The following is an 18798-nucleotide window of genomic DNA, read 5'->3' on the forward strand; positions in this document are numbered from 1 at the left end:
GAGCATTTTCAGTCACATACTCGTGATATTGAAACTATGACATTACCATATGTTTAAAATATCAAAAAGATGATAACATTACCACCTTTGATATTCTCCGTTCATAGCCAACTTGAAGACGTCTCAACCAAACACTGAAGCCGTCCAAACGTGGTGTCCTTTCTCCAGACTGTTTATATAGAAACCACAGGATGGAAAAAGAGGAGGCCAGGACTGGCCGTGTGAGGGGAATGCTGCTTTCCAGATTGCTCACAAACAGTCGCCGGTATGAAGCAGTCTGTCTTAGCCTCAGACCTGGCTGCTTGGTGAGAACCTGGACACGCAGAATACTTTAAATCTCCTTTAACAAGCTCCTCTGGCTGACCACAGGGAATTTGTTGGAGAATAAAGACATGATCTAACACGCTAACATTTTCTTGCCTGTCAGGTCAAAGTTTTACACTGCCCAGCCAGGAGACCACTTAGTGATATCATCGTCAGATAAAAGAGAGGTTGCTTTTCGCAAAGACTTACATGTTGAATTGTGTGGCAGTTACATTTAGTCATTTAGCAGACGCTCTTATCCAGAGCGTCTGTTACCAGCATCACTAGTTTTTCCAGGTGATATATATCATTGAGGAACAGCATTCTAGAATTCAGTCTCATCCATCCATGGGGGTAAACTGCAGCTTGTGGTTTGCCTGTCTGTCTACCTTGTCACTCTCCAGGGCCAGCTCAACACCAACATTCTGTCTATTGGCTATTTATATGCTAAGTGTTTCAGCAGAAGGAAGTTACTTGTCTACAGAGATATGCCACAATGGTTTTGTATGATCACGTAGAAGTTCCCCATATGCAATTGTTATTTACATTGTCTTGAAAAGGGCCCAGGCAAATACAGCCCTGCAGTCATGTGCCACCTTTACACCGAGAGAATCGAATAGCTCTACCGGAGAGGTATAGCGGCTCACCGGAGGGATGCAGAGGTTTCCTCCTGCAATGCGCGTTATACCTCTCACAGGACTCTGCTCAGTCTCGTTCCGAGACAGCAAAGGTGACTTTCCTAATTTCTTTACTAACTGGCAAGGTGCTTGAGTGGGCAACGGCTGTATGGGAACAACAGGGTTCGGAGACAGATAACTATGCCCTGTTCATGGATCAGTTTGGGGCAGGGTTTAATCACCCTGAGGAGGGCCATGGGGCCGGCGAAAGTTTGCTGAAATTACGGCAAGGAGACAAGACGGCTGCAGGGTACTCGTTGTCTAGGGATGGGAGAACGATGCCTTGTGAAGCTTTGGTGGTTTCTTCCGGATTGTGCCGGCCCAAAGAGCTGAACTATTGGCGCATTGAAAATAAACAACATCATCAAGCAGCCGTTTAGACTTGCTGAATGAGGCATAGTGGTTGTCTCCGACGGTAGACTACCCTATGTTATTTAATATTTTAATTAAGGCTACATGTGTTCATTTTGATCTGATATTAGTGCTCACATATAAAAATGTTGTGATACATCTGTAGGCCGTTAGAATTGTGTTACTTTCTCACAGTAAAGTTAAAGAATAACGTCTGAGGTGCCCTGCACTGGGGCGTGAACTCAGTTATCCAGACTCGCGTCAACCATATGTCGTCAGACATCACTTTAACCAGCAACACCACTGAAAAAGCTGTTACTTGTTCATGTGGGTGGACAGTCTTTACACAATACGGCATTCATATCAATTAAGCTAAATTACACTGATGTTTTCTTATTTGTCATTGTGACACACAATGAAAGTGTATTCTGAAATCTCTGGCATGGTAAGGGAACAGAAGAGTTTTCACACCACAAAATATATCTATATCATATTCATGCAGGCCTGTACGAAGCATTCGTCAGCATACTTCTGAGGAAAGATCCTGCGGTGGGAACAAAGCTAACAGGCTGCAGGAACCTTCTGGTTCCATGAAAAGTAGTTCTGGGAACCACACGTTCCGAGCTTGCAGTGAAACGCTGCTTCAAGTGTCCAAACTCTCCTCGTACCACCTGAGTGTTTTTGGTGCTTCTCAGACAGGTGCTCTGCACATGTGGATCCCTGTTCTTCAGGCAGGGTAAGGTATGTATTCCTTCAGGCAGGGTAAGGTATGTATTCCTGGCTTGCAGAGGCCAGAGAAGATGCTTGACAGGAACAGAAGTACACCTGAGTTTACATCTGTAGATTTACAGCCAGCTGGTGGTAATGCTTCTGAAAAGCAGATTACATTCCTGACAGAGAAGGCTATGACACAGTTTTGTTAGGTAAAGGTGGCCATGTTGAACTCTCATAAAACCTGAGGAACATGTTTTACACGTATAAACATTTTGACCATGAAAGGATCAAAGATCAAAGATTTGATCCACAAGACACATTAACATATACAAATGTATCAATATTTGCAGTTCAGAGCAAAGCTAACTCAGCAAAGGTGTCTGGTGCATGCCTGTGTCTGGTACATGCCTGTGTCTGGTGCATGCCTGTGTCTGGTGCATGCCTGTGTCTGGTGCATGCCTGTGTCTGGTGCATGCCTGTGTCTGGTGCATGCCTGTGTCTGGTGCATGCCTGTGTCTGGTGCATGTCTGTGTCTGGTGCATGCCTGTGTCTGGTGCATGCCTGTGTCTGGTGCATGCCTGTGTCTGGTGCATGCCTGTGTCTGGTGCATGCCTGTGTCTGGTGCATGCCTGTGTCTGGTGCATGCCTGTGTCTGGTGCATGCCTGTGTCTGGTGCATGTCTGTGTGGTGGGGAGTTGATTCCAAGGATGAGAAGTTCTGTTTTGGCCAGGTTCAGCTGGAGGTGGTGCATTATCAACAAGTAGGGACATGCAGGGAAAACACTGTGTGATGGTCTCTGTTCACCATGAGCAAACTGAGCTAAACAGATGTCATGTGGCACCATCCTACTTGTTGATAAATCCATGATCTTCACTTTACCCTTCTGGTGTTTGCTTTTGCACTTGATGATAACTGCCATGCAATGAGGACAGAGCTCACTTCCTCAGCAAGTCTGAAGGCTTACTGTGAACTCAGTGACCTGTTACATCTGGCACCTAATCCACTGTTGACTTGATGAAATGTAGTCACCTTACATGCTTCCAAATACGACAAAAGTGGACAGGGGAAAGCCAGAGAGAAAACACGAATTTAATAGTCGTTGTTTATGACTTGCATGGAAGCATATTCTCTGCCATGAGAATAGCATCCAGATCATGGCTAGTCAGCAACCTTTACTGTCTCCTGTGACGAGCAGCACAGCTCCACAGTGTGCTGTTTAGTTCATCTTTCCCTCACGTGCACTAGGACCATGGGGCGATCACTGCGGTGGGGACATTTGCAATGCATTCTGGGGAAAATACACAGCATGGCCTTACCTCCCTGCTGGTTCCCACCTGGCTTGTGCATCAGACTCAGCTACTGCCTGGATACTGCCTGGATACTGCCTGGATACTGCCTGGATACTGCCTGGATACTGCCTGAATACTGCCTGGATACTGTCCCAGGACAAACTTAATGGCTGCAAGTTAAGGCAGGGGTATTGATGTGATATTAGTTAAATGTTTCTCAAGATAAACATGTGTTATGAGGTGAATGTATAATTTTGCACATCTCTAAAAAAACAGTTTCTCTCTAGGTAGATTTTCAGACAAGGTCTCTTAACCTGAGAGCAACATAATCCAGGACTGGTCACTTGGGTGCTGCTCCTGGTTTGTCGTCCAGTTCCCCACACTATCAGCCCAGCCCAGGCTCAGGCCGGACCACAGGGGGTGTTGATGTCCTCACCACTGCATCTGAAACATGAGATGGGTTAAGTCATCTCAGACAGCTACAGGAAGAGGCCGGGATCCTGAGCTGGGATGAATGATCCACATTCAGTTTATGACTCAGCCTTCTCTGGAGGATTGTGGGATCAGGTGTGAAGCGGGTACAAAATCATTGGAAGCTGTTGAGTTGATCACAGCATTAATTTAACTCATTTTTCTTTCAACATGGTCTGGGTTTATTTTTATTTATCATTTAGTTTTTTTTTTTTGCTCAGACCCAGCTCTCAGGCTAGCTGATGATTTAATGTCAGTAGGTAAATAGCGCCTGCATGGTGTTGTCATGGTGATGGGGTTTGTACCAGGCTGACCATGCACCCATCTCAGCTACAAACAGACTATCCCGTCTCCAACACAACTTCCTGTGTGATATTCCTTATCTTTTTACAACACACAATGTCCAAACTAAACATAAAGTAATAAATTACGTTCCACACAGACAACGTGTGTATTTATTCAATTAAATCTTTTCTGTACAGTATGAGTTACAGTACGCACTCTTCAGAAGACAGGGCTCACAGCATACTCCAGGATAAGGATTTACATTACCAGTCCTATGTCTCAGGTACATATCCAAACTCTTAAGTCAACACTGCCTTGATGGGATTCCAGCATGCTGCTGCAGCACGCTGAACGCTTCTGCAGAACAGGAGAGCCGTTCTGCTCAGACGGATCTGCCCTCTGCAGCAGTCAGCAGGTTTCTGCATGGGTCACTTTCTCCTGGATTCAGAGGCTGGGGTGGGAAGGTTCGAGTCCCCCCTGAGCCCCACACGCATGCACACTGCAGCCTCACACTGCAGCCTCACACTGCAGCCTCACACTGCAGCCTCACACTGCAGCCTCACACTGCAGCCTCAGCAGGATAGCCGCTCCCCACTCCTCCTTCACAGATCCCAGAATGGATGCAGATTTAAAACCACTTATAATCATTATAAAAAAATAAAGAGTGTATAGATAAAGCAGATCTATGTCAGTGTAACATGATCCATGAGGCTGAGGAATACTGCACGAACCAGGTGATATTCTGGACACCTGGCAACATTTTCTGAGCAACAAAAGAAAGACAGAAAACGAGGCCTAGCATCATTCAGTTGGCCACTCTAGAACTGGACAATTCAACATTGAGATTTCCTTGGCTCTCTCAGAGGGATGCCTCTGATATCTCATATTAGATATTGAGTTATTGAGACCCAGACTTTAGGGGTAAGGTTAGTGGAGACCCAGACTTTAGGGGTAAGGTTAGTGGAGACCCAGACTTTCGGTCTCTACCACAACCACACCATGTTTGGATCCCAACTGGATTACTAGTGGTGTGGATGTGGTGGGCTTGTCAATATAAAAATTCTGTTCCATGAGTCCAAATCCGTAAGTGGTTCTACAGTTCTGAGCAGGATGTTGTCCCAGGTGATGTGTGTTCAGGATGTCATGTGTGCCCAGGTGATTGGCGATCTGGCTCCGCTGGTTCGGAGTAGAGTGTGCAGTCTAGTTATTCTGAGAAACCCATATAATACTATTATGACAGACATTGGGCAACATTGAGTGATTTAATCTTCAGTCAAATATAAGGTTTGTTTTGTTCTTTTTAGAGATTTCCAATCAAAACATGCTCTGTCTGTTTTCACGAATACATTCAGGTTGACATATTTCTCACTGCCAATAGATGTATATGATGTAAACAGTACCACCACCAAAGCTCTAATCATCATCTATCTGTTTACACACATCTGCAAAGGAAATGAAACATGCAAAAAATATCCAAACAAACTAAACACCTGTGTGTCAGAGAGAAACCTTATTCCTAGAAACCACAAAGTGAGGCAAAGTGTTAGTTTCAAAACTGTTTAGAGCCCGTTAAAGGAGACCATCAATGTTGGTTTTCACAACACAGCCTTTTAAACTAGCCAGCTTCTGACAGATAGATGGCTTTGTTTATTTTCCAGAGAGGGTCGTTTCAGAAAACAGGAGGACAGGAGGAAGGAGGAGGGAGGTGGACAGTAGGAGGACAGGAGGAGGACAGGAGGAGGGCAGGAGGAGGGCAGGAGGAGATCACACAGCAGCAAAAGATCTTCCCCCAGCATGTGATTGGTCTGCTGGTCAGGGGTGGGAAGGACATCAGTTAGTGACTGGCCTTGTCTCCCTGCATGGCTGGAAGTGGTGAAGAGTTCTGTTCAAGACCACATATACACACATGCACACATACACACATACACCAAGCACACATGCACACTTGCACACACACTCTCAATCCTCCTCTGTCCTCTCTTGGCGTGCTGAGCTGTGTGGAACCCTCCTGTGTTTGGGTGAGATCCAGCAGCTCAGTGTTTTCAAAGGACCAGAGAAGAGATAGAACCTTCCAGATGTCCAGATCCACAGGACACTCCCAGCTAGTTGTGATTGTTTGTATTTAGTGTGTTAAATCCTTAATCATGCCAAACACTTTAGGCAAATAGACTACCACATCTTTAGCTTTTGTAAAGAACAACTTTAGATTTAAAACCAGAACAACCCATGATAGCTTTTTATTATCTTCAACATTTGTTGATGACCAGTTCTGTTTGATTCGCCTACCCAGGCTTGCTGTTGAGTTGATGGATGAAATACAGCTCCATTAGAATCATGTTCCCAAAGTGAAGTGTTGACTTTCTGTGGTGTCATCGGTAGTGTCATCGGTGTCAAATCTACCATCACATCCACCTTCCAGAGGACCCCACACCACACACACGACTGAGCTGAGCTGTTTGACAAGACAACCAAAGGGAGACTGCACGCAACACAGACAGACAACAAAGACAGGAGACAGATAGTCTCTAACACGATGGCCCTCTAACAACCAGTGGAACAGAACTGGTCTAGAGCTCAGAGAGCTGTGTTTCTGTGCAGACACCAGATCCTCCCAGACCCAGCCTCAAAAACCTCGTCCCCAGAGCTCACTCATCAGGCTCTGAATGGTGTGAATGCTAAAGACAGAGAACCCTTAGCGGTTGCTGTAGAAATGTGTGCTGTGTTACTGCATCACTGCCTGAAGTGGGCTGTGGTTTGGCCTTGTTACTTCCCAGGCCTGTCGTCTCAGGTTCACGATGAACAGAGGCTTCTTTGTTTATAGGGTCGTCTTACAGTAGCAGGACCCCCTGAGAGTGTGTGCGACTGGGAGAGGAGAAGTAAAGCAGCACATGAGGGCGTGCTCCTATAGCAGCACTGCTTGCCCCTGAGGAGGAGAGAGGGACCCATGAATCCTTCAACGAGGGCGAGAGTGAGGAGTGAGAGAGGTCTATAAACCCCTCTGCTGTCCTGGCCAACCTTCGTACTCAGCACAGTGAAGGATCCGGATGTCAAGACTTTGACTGTTATTGCTTTTCCTAGGGCAAAAATGTAAAAAAAAAAAACTTTGGTTTCAAAGTACAATATTACTGAATAGTTTTCGTTGAGTTTAGTTGGTTTCTACTGTAAATCCACGATGTTAATAGTGCAATGAACCCTAAAGCCATCATAGTCAAGAATAATCAGAAAACCAAACACAGGCCAAACTTTACTTTCTATTTCCTTGATTGCACTTGATCTTCCCAAAACCACAGATACACATAAACATCCAACACACATGATTCAGCCTTGCTGTGTTTATACAAGTGTGTGTGTTTGATGATGAATTAAAAACTCTTTTTCTCTAAATATAAAACGAGTCTTCCTAGCTACTCTGCCATGGCTAGACCCTACTGTTTGCATCACTGAAAACAAGGTACAAACACCCTCATTGTACAATTGAGGGTCGTCTAGATGTGACTTGCTCCTGTATAATTAATGTGACAATACAACCAGGCTGATGAAGGCTGTAGACAAAGCTGTCTTCAATACCGCCATGCTGACAAAACACATAAACAATCCTCTGATCTGTATTTTAATCAGAAAACAAACTCAGCACCATCCAGATCTCTTGGCTTGCCCAACACTTCAAAAGTCAGCGCAGTCTTTTGAAGTGTTGAGCTCAGCTTACGTTGTCTGACTCCCTAATCCTATGGGGATAAAAATATGTTCTTTTCCGTCTCCCACTCAAAGAAAGATTCCCCAGCTGACAGGACACGATGCGTGCTTCCAGAACCACCACTGAGGTGGCTCGTCAACTCTTTACCCCTGGGTTACTGTGCTAATGGTTGTCTTCTTTGTAATCATCCCATTAGGTTGTTCTATCTGTGGGTTCAATGTGTTGCTTGTAACTACAGGCTTCTATGTTCTCAGACTTTTTCTCTGTGATGAGATCTTTGATGAAATGTTCATTTGAGACCATGGAGCTGGGTCCAGAGGACAGAGGACAGGAGACAGGGACCGGGGACAGAGATGGGGACAGGGACAGGGACAGGGGACAGGGGACAGAGATAGGGACAGGGACAGGGACAGGGACAGGGGACAGGGGACAGGGACAGGGGACAGAGATGGGGACAGGGGACAGGGGACAGGGGACAGGGACAGGGACAGGGACAGGGACAGGGACAGGGACAGGGACAGGGGACAGGGGACAGGGACAGGGACCGGGGACAGAGATGGGGACAGGGACAGGGGACAGGGACAGGGGACAGGGACAGGGGACAGGGGACAGGGGACAGGGGACAGGGACAGGGGACAGGGGACAGGGGACAGGGACAGGGACCGGGGACAGAGATGGGGACAGGGACAGGGGACAGGGGACAGGGACAGGGGACAAACTCACTGGGGCCCCTTCACACGTGCTTCCTGGTTGATGTGTCTGCGGCCCGTGAACAGCAAACAACCTTCAGGTGTAAGTGGTTATCCTGAAACGCTGAGGGTTAGGGTTAGTAATGAACTAAACCTTGGCAGCTGGTTGGTTTTGAGTCTAGGATGCCTTCCCTACAAGGACGTTCTTATCTTGATCATTGAACTGCTCAGAAAAGCTTTTTATCAATGCATTCCTCACAAGTGTGACATGGGTTTGTTTTACAATAACGGTGATCTTTAAGAAAGAAGATGGATTATGTTTCTTCCATGTCTACAATGGAAATGTTGTACAGTAAGTGTGACTAGTTTTACCTCCCCTGTCCTAGTCCCTTCCCCCCCTGCTCTAGCTCCTCCAGGACCACAGGGAAGTGTCGGTCTGCAACCTGAAAGAACTAAAACAACCCATGTCTGTTTCTTCACTTTCACTGACACAGCATAACTCAGAGGGCACATGCCCACTGCTGGGACGTGCACGTGTGTGTGTGTGTGTGTGTGTGCATGTGTGTGTGCGTGAGTGAATGAGAGCAGGAGAGCGCTAGCTTGCGAACCTTGTGGGACTTGGAAATGAATGTGTAGGTAATTATAGGACTGGCTGGCTCAGAGGAGCTGTTGCGCTGTGTCACGTCATATTGCAGGCCTCATCCATCAGCCTCCACTGGCTCCCACCACCACTTCCCTTCAGCGGAACAACATGTCTAAGGGGGCCAAGACTCCCGACCCCGGGGGTCTGGAGGCAGCTGTGGGGCACCAGGCACTTCTCACTGTCTAACCCTAACCCTTCCTACCTCCTCTGAACAGTCTTCTAACCTGCAAACGGGCCACCTCCAGAGAGGCGACTCGCCGCGCAGTGTGTTGGGTTCCGAAGTCGAGCCCGCTCGGTTCACCTGGCGGTCGAGACGGTGCTCTGTGGCGACCGAAGCAGCCCGGGCGATAGAAACGTCAAACTCCGAGGGCTGATCTGATGCTCCTCCATGTCCACTGCCAGACTGAGGTGGTTTGATGAGCAGATCCATGATCCAGTTTGCCAGGGAATCTTATGAATCATTTTGACAGTGGTTTTAAATGTTTCCTGGCGAATCCAAAGTCCAATCAGTGTTGGAGCCTGCAGGGAACATCAGCAGGCTCCCAGGTAGGAGAGATTTCCCTGATTGATTCACCAGTTTGTCTTCATCGGGCGAGCTAGAGCAACTTGATGAGAGAGGCTTTGACCTTGTGGTGCACAGCTGATTTAGAACACAGCTCATCCGTCACCCTTCCTGAGACCCTCACAGACTCCTGGTCAGTCAAGGCAAGAATCATCTGCTAAACAAATCCCCCACACAGCTTTTCTGTGATATATTGGTCCAAGAGGATCAACCACTAACCTTGTTTCTCAAAGTCAAGCTTCCTCAACCATCTATCCCCTCTGAGCGTGAGGGGGGGCAGGGGGCGGGGGGTAGGGAAGCAGAACGTGAGCCGAGGCTGATGACATTTCCAGGGCACCAAAACTAAGATGAACGCCGGTTGTTCACCAAACAACGTTTCCTGTGGTACTTTAGGTCCACCTTTAATGAAACAGTCAAACAACTCTCCAGCCCCCGGACAGCAGAACCAGTTACAGCACAGCCTACAGTGACGACACTTTTAAAAATATCTTCACTTCTCCTAAAATTACCAACATAATTCATGGTTTGTTTTCTAAACAAATCAATCGGGAATAAATAGGGCTGTTACAGAACTTATTAAAATCTTTCACAAATCCACAATAAAGCAGGTGTTACTAAAAACTGTTATGAGACAAAACAGAAGCCCAAAGGTGACGAATGGTTTGATGAAGACTGTAAAAACATCCGAGAAATTATAAGAAATCCGTCTAATCTAAAACACCATCAACCACAAAACACAGACCTACGTCAGAATTATGCCGAAACGAGAGAGAGAGAGAGAGAGAGAGAGAGAGAGAGAGGGGGGGGGGATACTGAGACCTCTGACAGAAGGAAATGGTTCCATCCTCTCCACCAATGGAGTAGCAGTCTCCTTCTAGGGAGCAGACTTGGGGGGGATTCAAGACAGGAACAAGGAAGGGGTCCCCGGTACCCTACAGCTATTACTCTTTCACTACTCCATTTTTATAGCATTCAGGGAAGTGAGCAACCAAAAGCATGAAGAATTCCTCAGATTCCAGCTTCTTCCAGTGAAACCAGCAGGGTATCTGATTGTTGCGTTCCGTGTGTTGTCTTTGGGATCGGACATGTTTTTAACGCAGCTTCTCGTATTTCTTTCCACCGTGTCACTCAGCATGACAGTCCGGACAAAATCATGAAATCAGGACATTTCAGAGTCAGAATAAAAGGATCATTTAACCTACACATGAAGAGCACCTGGTCGGATTTCAGGTTCTTTCTTTGAGCTACAAATGTACAAACAATGCTGAGCAACTATTCCTTGAATCATCCCACAAAAATGACGAGAATGATACCTTCAGAGGCAATTGGAATGATGACTTAATATGAGGGTTTATGTTTTGAAACATAACTAGGCAAAGCACAAGTTGTTCCTAACACGGAGTGTAGGAAAACCAAGCACGCCAATGTGGGGATGGAGAAATAGCTGATATGTGTGTCAGTAAGATCTTGGAGACAATTCTGGGTTTTTCGTGACTAACAGTCTGCATTTAATAGATGTGTTGACAGAGGAACATTTCTAATCACTAGCTGGAAGGCCGAGCAACAAGGAACTTCACCAACTGAGCCTTATTGTCACATGTGTATAAGCCACAAGGAGCACCTGTTTAGGATTATCTTGTATCTTAGAATGTACGTTTAAAATCCCAGAACAAGCTCGTGGGCTAGATCACTCCTGTGCGTCTCTCTGTGGAGTCCCAGAGCTCATCCAGGGAACATCTGCTTCCACCAGCTTGCTTCTCTGCCTAACAAATGACTAGAGGTGAGACACAGTCTCTGTTTAAGTTCCATAGCGACCTTTCTGAGCTTTAGCATGAATCACGTTCAGAACATGCATGAACTCCAGTCTAGCGCCTTTAGCAGTCAGCTGTGATGGATGGCTGAGGACAGGAACTATGTTTCATACCAGGGAAGTACCTTTTCTGGGAAGTAGGTGTGATTAATCTGTGTCCAGAGAGAGTCACTGTACTATCACTGGAACATAAATACAGTGTTGTGGTTAACGGTACACCTGTTTGGATGGATGACCCTGAGGCTGACCAAAAGTGATCAACATAAAAATCTACCACATTTTTATTGTTCAATTGTATTTTTCTTGTGGGTATAACTGTAATTAATCCTGTACTATACACACAGTTATATTTCATACACAGGGGATTTAAATGAAAAGGCATTTGAGAACAATTTGTCAGTGAGCATGCTAGTGCATATCTCAGAAGCAAATCATACTCAAAATGTTCTGAAAATAAAACTCTTGTTTTGCGTGTAGAAAGGATTAATCTCCACTTCGATGTTTACTGAGGAAAGGTTCTGCTTCACTTGCGGTTCAGCATCTCCCCAACCCTAACCCCTGCATCTCCCTGACCGGCCCCCTGCAGTTGAGGGGAATTGGAGAGCAAAGACTTGATAGATGTTCCAGACGGTCGGAGCATGAACAGTAGTCAGCAGTTCCCGTTAAGTGCTCTCCAAGCTGCTGGTGGGCCCTGGCAGGCAGACTGCTAAGCGCTGGCAGACTGCTGAAGCGCTGGTCGGAGGCAGAGGTCTGGACGTCTGTGTTTTGGGAACATTCCAGTGTTCCCAGACACCAACACTGCCTTGCGCTGTGGCTCCTGGAACGTGTTTAGCGTTACCACAGCAACGAGGGAGCAAGGAGAGGATGTGTCCCCCACAGCTTCAATCAATGTACTGTATCGTACATGATGTTCTCTATGTCAGAATACAAGATGCTTCCATAGCTTCAGATCATCAACAACATGTTTTATGTATAATTGGTTCTAACGCACTGACAGTATCCACAAGTAATGCCTTAGGAACATTTTCCATGTATTTACATTGTGCTGTTCTGCCATGTGGCAACATAACTCTTTTGATTTATAGATCTCGTCTTTGATGCTGCGCACTAAGAGCTTGGCAAACACATTGCCTGGAAGGACTGGTGACAACAGGCAGTAAATAAGGAGGGTTTTGCTTTATACACCAAGATAAGATAATAAAAGCACACCCATTAATTAGTTTCTTTACTGGCACCTGACAGTAAAGAAGGTTTAGGAATGGCTGGGATGGCACAGTCCCCACAGGCTGCAGCCTACCAGCTGGGAGGGAAGACAAATCCTACACACAACTTTACAGAACTTGAACTAGATTTGAAAAAGAAAGACAATGGAATTTAAACTGTTGAAGTTTCATAAACTATTGACATTCCTGTGGTGCACAATAGGATAGTTCAGGAAAAACAAGCTAGTAGCTGAAGTGTTTAAATGACTTGAATCATGTTCATGTACAAGAATATCAGACACAAATAAGTGTTTAAGTGCTGAGCACCGAGTCGCAGGTCTATCATGATCTACACGGCTTTATGAGGAGTACCTCCCAGTAGTCACCTAGAATTTTAGGGATTTTAAAGAAAAGTGTATAGTTTCAATGCTAAAACCTGAACTTAATGCGTCATAAATGGTTTGAATCAGTAACTTCTCTACACAAACATCATTCTCTACAGTTGGACTCAACATGTTTCTCAGAGTGCAGGGAGGAATACACCGGACCCTAACCCTGGAGAAGTAACCCTAACCCAATCTCAGAAGTAAGTCAATTTGAGCCTCAAATCCTATCTTCCCTCCAAACCTCCTGAACTCTGGTGTCGTGGGACAGCTGAGGGGGTCTCAGCAGGGATCCTCTCTGGTTGTCCCCAGACAGAATGTGCATCCTTTGAATGATCAGTCATATTTGTAGAGCATGTTTTCCAGATGATTGGATTAAACCTTGACGCTGGAGCTGAAAGGGATTCCCTGATCTCTGGTGCGTATAACTCAGAGCTTAATGGCAAGCAGCTCTATCTCACTGAACGCTGTTTGACTTTCATGCGTGTGCAGCTGATGCATGGCTGCGTTGGCGCCATGCTCCCTAACCCTAACCTGCTCTGACACTGCATGTGACTGACGTGAGGCTGTTCTGACACTGCATGTGACTGACGGCTGATGCTCACTGTGCTAGCGTCCAGTTCCAGTTCAGTGACATGCGTGTGCTAACGTGCCAAAGATGGTTGTAGATCAGATTGTGGGGCTGATCATTGTGCATCCCATTGGATAAAAGAACCTGCTAAATGAATTAAATGTAAATGTATACAGTAGATAAATCAGTCTGTAGATACACAAAATACACTGTGTCATTCAGTTCTTCATGACTAACTGTTGGAGTGTCTATGATCAAATGTACAATATTCTTAAAACATTTTTAACACAATTTTTTGATTCAAAGCGTTTTGGTCCTGTAAAGAAACCTAGTAAAAGGACATGGAAGTGTTTAAACTCATTTTGGAGAGCTCCCTGCTTCCATATACAGGTCTGTGAATCTGACCACTACACTACAGCAGCAGACTGACCACTACAGCCCCTACAGCCCTTACAGCAACAGTCTGACCAATACAGCCCCTACAGCAACAGACTGACCACTACAGCCCCTACAGCAACAGTCTGACCACTACAGCCCCTACAGCAACAGTCTGACCACTACAGCCCCTACAGCAACAGTCTGACCACTACAGCCCCTACAGCAACAGACTGACCACTACAGCCCCTACAGCAACAGTCTGACCACTACAGCCCCTACAGCAACAGACTGACCACTACAGCCCCTACAGCAACAGACTGACCACTACAGCCCCTACAGCAACAGACTGACCACTACAGCCCCTACAGCAACAGTCTGACCACTACAGCCCCTACAGCAACAGTCTGACCACTACAGCCCCTACAGCAACAGACTGACCACTACAGCCCCTACAGCAACAGTCTGACCACTACAGCCCCTACAGCAACAGTCTGACCACTACAGCCCCTACAGCAACAGTCTGACCACTACAGCCCCTACAGCAGCAGACTCTGGGGTGATGGGAGAGCTCCACAGTGGTGTGTGTGGAGTCTTGATGGGGGCTCAGTGTGTGTGGAGTCTTGATGGGGGCTCAGTGTGTGTGGAGCGGTGTCAGAGACAAGCTTGGTTGCCGCTGCAGTTTCTCTGCGTGGGTCTGAACAGCAGTGAGAGGTGCTGCAGTAAAGAGAATGTGGAGCTGGAGAATGAAATATCCTTGTTGACCTTTGATTTATTTTGTAAACCCCATTACACAAATCCCAGAGAGAAGTATTTACCCTGACACAGATGGGCTCTGCTGACATAGATGGGCTCTGCTGTTCGTGGTGGGATAGTCGAAGACACGGGGAGTACTGGTGCCTCTCTGATCGCTAAGCACAGATGAAAGAAATGAACTGCGTTCCACAACTACTGTCAGATTTCTCTGATTATGTTACTGACATCATTAGAGAGAAGCTATTATCTTAAAATTTGATTAAGTATATTTAACTTGAAGTACTCTTGATGTACTTTTCGAAATGTGTACAGTACTTGGAAAAGAAAGAAATCCTATTAAAAGCGCAACCCATTTACCTCTAGAGGGTTAATGTCTTAAGTTGTGATGCAATAGAAACGTTTAGCTGTGGAAAATGTCTATTGCCATGGAACAGGAAATGTTCCAAAGAGAGCATATGATTCCAGGGAGAAGAATCTGAGTGACTTTTCTTTGTATTGGCCTGTTCAATACATACATACTCACTTTCATGTTGCTGGAAATTCCCATTTGAGGTCATATTCATTCCATATTCAGTACGACCATTGTACAGTATGCTGCTGTGTTCTTGCAATTGTCCAAAAACGGTCAAGCCTGAAATATTTTTCTGAAGAAAAGATGGTGTAGAAAACGCATCCCTACACATGATGCATGTTCTACTACTTAGCTAACATCTTTCAGCTACTATGTAGTTGTGGCTTGCCATGTTGTAAGAATTTCCTTATTCAATATCAATAATCACCTTGATATCAGTTTGTCATAAGCCTGACAGAAGCCACAACCTCTCTCCATGCTGCTCTTCATCCCCTGGTCTTTAGCCAGATGATCTCCTGTAGCTGCTCCTGGTGGTGGTTTAGACTCCTGTATCTACTCCTGGTGGTGGTTTAGACTCCTGTAGCTGCTCCTGGTGGTGGTACAGACTCCTGTATCTACTCCTGGTGGTGGTACAGACTCCTGTAGCTGCTCCTGGTGGTGGTACAGACTCCTGTAGCTGCTCCTGGTGGTGGTACAGACTCCTGTATCTACTCCTGGTGGTGGTACAGACTCCTGTATCTACTCCTGGTGGTGGTACAGACTCCTGTATCTACTCCTGGTGGTGGTACAGACTCCTGTAGCTGCTCCTGGTGGTGGTACAGACTCCTGTAGCTGCTCCTGGTGGTGGTACAGACTCCTGTATCTACTCCTGGTGGTGGTACAGACTCCTGTATCTACTCCTGGTGGTGGTACAGACTCCTGTATCTACTTCTGGTGGTGGTACAGACTCCTGTATCTACTCCTGGTGGTGGTACAGACTCCACGCCACCCAGACAGTGTGTACCTCACAAAGTCATTATCCACTTGTGTGGTCGCTAGGAACTCTTGTGTGATGATGCCTCGTCAGGTCATCACTGCTAATGCATTCCCTGGTCTCTCGAAAGAGCTTTTTACATTCCTGGATGCAGCGATGCTCTCGTGTTCTCAGATGACTGACATGTAGTCTGTCAGCTCGTACATTAGCTTAAGTCCCGGTGGAAGACGATGGCACCAACATAGCGATGCACACCATCTGTCAGTGAAGCACAGGAGTCTGTGTTTAGCTGGCATGCAGGGAGCACCATGGATGATTTGGTGTCTGCTGGTAAACAATAAGCCCAGGTGCCGCCGCCAAGCAAGAAGCATCCAAGACTAGCAAACCATGACATCACAGACAGTGACATCACTTGCCGGAAACCGGGTCACTGTAACTGATTAATCATCTCCCAGCACAGATTCAGGGTTCTGTCGGCTACATACAAATAACCTTCTTGGTTAGATTAATTCATCTGTTTACCTTGTAAATGTAAAATCCAATATGTATGCATCAGTTTACAGCACTGAAAAAACTGTAATTATTGTTTGAATAGAATCGTTTTATCAAGTAAGGCCTAAATAGGTTACTATAAGTTTATTTCATTTTACCACATTACGGCAGCTGCAAAGCCACGGATAATATCCATGTTTCCCCCTTTAGCAATGAGTAATGAAGCATGGATTACGATCTGTGAGTTACCATAGACTGCATGGCCAATAGTTAAAATTTGTTTCAAAGATTTGGCTAGTTCAGAACAGCTAACAGAAGAACAAGTGTTTTTTGGCCAAGTCTGGGAAACAAACAGCTTTGGTTTCTCCTGTAAATGACGTAGGTTGGTTCCCAATCCTCATGCAATGGCCAGTCTGGCTGATTGTTGGGTGAACACAGCTAACTCCACAGCAGGTTCCAGAACATGCTGGCCAGCCCTGATTCCACCTCATCCAGGGGGGACAAACATGGACCTGTCAGGTCGCTTGTTCAATTAAACATAACTTTATCAATGCACCCTGATGGTATCTGGTTCTGAAGGGAGTTTCTTTTGCCAAAACAAAGTTTTGCACATGCCCTTTTTATACCGAACGCAGCTTCTATAGAAGCGTAGCAGCAGGGTGCTGGGGGGACCATCCTGCTGTGAGGGGGTGCTGACGAGCGCTGACTGACTCACCATGACGGTTGGTAAATTCCTGGCCTCAAGGATGAAACTCAGCAGCTGCCAGTGTGCTAACCTCAGCCTGCTGTGTCACGCACAATCTAATCAAAACCAGAAACTATGTAGAAGCAGCCCTGGGCTCCAGCATGCTGCCACTGGACAGAAAGCATGGCAGGCCCCGGGCCGTGGGAGCTGCAGAGGCTTTTCCTGTGATTCATTCACCTGTACAGGGGCACAAAGCAGTGGAATTAGCATAGGAAAGCCAAAATCACCTGTCATCTGACTGTATAATAACTTCAACTTTGTGTTCATGTTAATGAGGACACTAATAGACGTGCAGTCAATAACTGATTCCAATGATGTGTACTATTTGTAAATGGGGAAAATCTAAGTTGAAAACCATTGAAATATAAGAATCATATGCAATGTGTAGTCTTACTATACTGTAGGAGCTGATGTTAATGAGATGCAGGGTCCAGCTTGACAAACAAGTTAAAGACAGAATCAAACTGCTGGTGTCATCAACAGGTGAGTCCGGCCTAACAGGGCTCGCTAGCACCAAGCCAAGGATGTTAGCTTTCATCTCAGCACGGCCCAGACAGCCACATCTGCATCTCCCTTCATCCACACCTGTCTATAGAGGAGTCTGCTCCAGCTCCTCTGAGCCACTTGTGTCAATAACAATCCGCCTGATGGAACACTATTACCAGAAAAACATACTGGAGCTTATTCCATCACTGTGGAGGCAGGTCCCCAGACACCAATGGCCAGCGAGGAGCCCCTGCAGGGCAGGGCTTGGAGCAGCAGACAGTCCCTGGTGATCCTGCTGCTGTTTAGACAGGAAAGCAGAGCTGAACAATCTCATCCTGTACTTCCCTGACACAGCGCGTGTGTGTGTGCGTGTGTGTGTGTGTGTGTGTGTGTGTGCGTGTGTGTGTGTGTGCAAGCATAGAGAGAGAGTTAACAGCTATCTGTGGACTGTTTCCTCTGCCTGGGTGGTGTGTTGGGGATTAATCAGGACCTGGCATGTTTCTACCCTCCTCCTCCTCCTCCTCCCCCTCCTCCTCCTTCTCCTCCCCCTCCTTCTCCTACGCTGTGAGGTCACACATACCTAGAAGACACGCCTGGTAAAACCTGCCTACGTCCTCTCCCTCCACACCCCTTCTCGAGGACGACTGGATTCCCATCCACTCCCTCCCCTGCCCAAATATAGACCCTCCGGACACTTCCCACCAGACAAGCTTGATGCTGCTGAAGCACTGTATTTCCCTGCCTGGGTTCTAGTCCAGGACAATACTGCTGCTCGTCACTGATCCGTCGGGATGAACACCTCCCTCTGGTGTGCACTTCTGGCTGGGCAGAAGGGGTCCAGGTGTGTGCTCCTCTCATGTTCAGGGGTCCATGGATATTATATTTTGCTGCCCACTTTTTCAGGGTGTGTTAGTCATGTGTAGTGAGTCCTTGGCTGTTTGTCCAAATGTTTCCATCTCTGTCTCTATCTCCCCT

Source organism: Hypomesus nipponensis, chromosome 3 (assembly GCF_054491055.1).
Source record: "Hypomesus nipponensis isolate SF chromosome 3, ASM5449105v1, whole genome shotgun sequence".
Taxonomy (NCBI): Eukaryota; Metazoa; Chordata; class Actinopteri; order Osmeriformes; family Osmeridae; genus Hypomesus; species Hypomesus nipponensis.